Genomic DNA, 3,531 nt, shown 5'->3' on the forward strand with positions numbered 1-3,531 from the left:
CTTTCTTTTTTATTATTTTCGGGCATTGTTGTTACGGTCTTATTAATGCTTTCTCTCTGACCAACTGCCCCAACTTGAAATTTCTTTAAGTGACTTTTTTTGTGCACCTCATACTGACTGATGACTTTCTTTCTGACTATTTTTCTTTTACTGGGCTCATAGCTATTGATTGTTGGAAATATAAAAACATTGATTAAAAAAATGATAATCACTCCGTCTACAGGCCGCAAGTGGCCCATCGGAACCATCCTACCGCCGGGTCATCCTCAGAGGAGGATGTGGCTAGGAGGGGCGTGGGGTCGGCACACCGCTCTCCCGGTCGTTATGGTGGTAGTCTTGACCGAAGCCGCTACTATTCGGTTGAGTAGCTCCTCAATTGGCATCATGAGGCTGAGTGCACCCCGAAAAATGGCAACAGCGCATGGCGGCCAGGATGGTCACCCATCCAAGTACCGACCACGCCCGATAGCGCTTAACTTCGGTGATCTCACGGGAACCAGTGTAGCCACTGCGGCAAGGCCGTTGCCAATATAAAAACATTATACACAGAAATCACAACATAAACAGTTTGAACAGTGATTTAACACTATTTTACGGTATCCACATATGTACAATTCGTAGAGTTAAGAAATCGTAACATGACACCAACTATGAACGAAGTTGAATGCACGAAAAAATAAGTCATCAAAGTTTGGGGGACATACAGTTGTCGATTAAAGTAATAGTACCCCATACGTCAGAAACTGACGTTACTAGCTCGCATAAAAAAGATATTTTATCATCTTCATTGCACACTAAAACGGGAGCACTTGTTAGAAGAGCACTTACATATCCAGGAGTGTTTGCAGTAATCTCTTTTACTATGCTTCGAAGAAAAGGCAGTTAATTTATAGCTGCTTCCCTTTTGTTGGTAGACATTCGTACCGGAGTGACTATCACCTTCCAGTTCGCGTGAAATTTCAGAAACCAGTGGCAGTTTCTAATTATCGGTTGGTTCGCGGTGTATTATTAAACTTTTTGGCAGACTGGGAGACGCCAGTGGATCTTATTATTTCCTCTGTCTGTATATTTCTTTTCCAGTACGATTTGGACGCAAAATGCTATATTTTATTTTATTCCCTGTCTCTGACATACCATTTACAAAGTTTTTTGTACTGCTCTAGATACATATACTGCACTGTTGTCAGTAAACTTTTGTTTTCGTTATGATGAGCAAAACATCAGTGAAGAGTCACTTTTACCGGGGGTTAATTTTGTTAAAACGGATCTCAAACTAATTCCCATATGCAGGAAATGAGTGACAGAGTCAGATGTCTGGGTCCTGTATTGCTTCTCTGTGTGAGATCCTACTGGAAATGGTTTGCCGTTGCATACCTCCGGCCACTTAACCAACAAGAAGGTGACATTAAAGGTCACATTCTACGAGTTGTATCGTGGAATGTCAGAAGTTCGGACATGGTACTGAAGCCAAAAAGGTCTGAAAATTGAAATTCAAGGGCTCAGTCTAAATGTAATAGGAGTCAGTCAAGTGAAATGAAAGGAAGATAAGAATTTCTGGTCTGGAGAAAATATTGTAACATCAATAACAACAGAAAATGCTATAACGGGAATAGGATTCGTTATGAATAATAACGTAGGGCAGTTCTCATTAGAATAGACAGCAAACCAACACAGGCGATAATAATTCAGACATACATTTCTACGTAATAAGTGGATGAGGTGATAGAATGTGTGTATGAGGGCAATGAACGGGCAGCTCAGTATGCAAAAGGAAATGATAATCTGATTAACATGGGGGATTGGGACGCTATGGTACTAGAAGTAACGGGAAAGCGGGGCATCGGTAGCAGTAATGAGACAGGAGAAAGACTAACTGAATTCTGCATTAAATTTCAGATAGTAATTGCGAATACGCTGTTCTAAAATTACAAGAGATCAGGTATACTCAGAAACGGCCTGCAGAATCACTGTGAGCCAGAGAGTCAGAAATCAGAAATTCGCTTACCCAGGGGCAGACTGACACTTGGACAGCAAAAATGATGAAGAGTAGACTGATGTTTAAGAAGTTTGGAAAGAAGTGAGATACAAAAGACTGAGGAATGACGATGTGTGTTTCGAGTTCTCTAAGGTAGTACATACTGCGATGATGAATACTATATCAGGCAGTTCAATAGGAGAGGACCATACATTTCTAAAAGGGCGTATAAGAAAAGTGGGTCACATAAATGTTGATGCAAAGAAATTAACTGCGAAGAAATTAACTGCGAAGAAATTAACTGCGAAGAAATTAACTGCGAAGAAATTAACTGCGAAGAAATTAACTGCGAAGAAATGTTGGAAATGTAAGGGACAGCCAAACGAAAACGAGACTGCTGAAAAAAACTAAGTAAACTATTTACTATTTCAAAAGTAATCGCCATTACTCTTCATACATTTATCCCTTTGTGAGAGAAGATAGTCAGTGTCTCCACGGAAAAATTTTTTCGTTTGCTTCCGGAGACATGCCTGTACCCAGGCGTGCGCCTCTTAGACCGAAGCAAATCGACAGCTGCGAATGGACATCTTCAGGGCTCCAAATTAGGGAAATTGCACGAGGAGGAATCGGCACTGTATGGAGCATGCGTAAGGGCTGTCCAACTGTTGCCAAAGTGGTTTAAAGTACTCTACAGAATTCTCACATGAAAGCCCTTACACATTCTCCGTAGAATCCCGTTTTCTTCCCGTGCGATTGCTATATTTTTGGAGCCCTGAAGTTGACATTCGTGGCCGCCGATTTGCTTTAGACGAAGAGGCGCACTTCTGGATACAATCATGGTTTCATAGGCGGCAGCAAACATTTTACCATGAAGGAACTGACATTTAATGTTGAAATAATAGTTTACTGACGGCTCTGAGCGCTATGGGACTTACCATCTTAGGTCATCAGTCCCCTAGAACTAAGAACTACTGAAACCTAACTAACCTAAGGACATCACACACATCCATGCCCGAGGCAGGATTCGAACCTGCGACCGTAGCAGTCCCGCGGTTCCGGACTGCAGCGCCTAGAACCGCACGGCCACCGCGGCCGGCAATAGTTTACTCACTTTTTTCCGTCGGTTTCGCTTTCATTTGACTGCCCTTTGTACTTCAACTGATCAATGAAAGCATAAAGTTTAAAAACACTTAGATGTTCGAGAAAAGACGCGAATAGAGCACTGTAAGGTAGTTAGGAATGAAATAAACAGGAAATTCAGGAAAACTGTGCCCAAATAGCTCCAGGGAAAATATGAAGAAATTGAAAAAGATGTGGTCGTTGGAAGGACTGATTCAGATTACAGAAAACTCAAAACAATTTGCTTTGAAATTAAGCGCAAATGTGTCAGTTTTACGACTGCAAGAAAAATTCCGCCGTTAATTGTGGATGAGAAAGCGGACAGGTCGACAGGACATGTTGATAGTCTCTATGAATGGGAGGAAATGTCTACTGACATGACACAAGAAGCAATGTAAATCGATTAGGAAGGGAGAGCGGAATCAGTATTACTGTCA

At 41.6% G+C, this 3,531-nt stretch overlaps 1 pseudogene; it reads right to left on the bottom strand.

Annotated features, from left to right (window-relative positions):
• Nucleotides 1-409: 409 nt before the first annotated feature.
• On the bottom strand, nt 410-527 carry LOC126196962 (5S ribosomal RNA; annotated as a pseudogene).
• Nucleotides 528-3,531: the final 3,004 nt, after the last annotated feature.

This window comes from Schistocerca nitens, chromosome 7, assembly GCF_023898315.1.
Source record: "Schistocerca nitens isolate TAMUIC-IGC-003100 chromosome 7, iqSchNite1.1, whole genome shotgun sequence".
NCBI classification, from domain to species: domain Eukaryota; kingdom Metazoa; phylum Arthropoda; class Insecta; order Orthoptera; family Acrididae; genus Schistocerca; species Schistocerca nitens.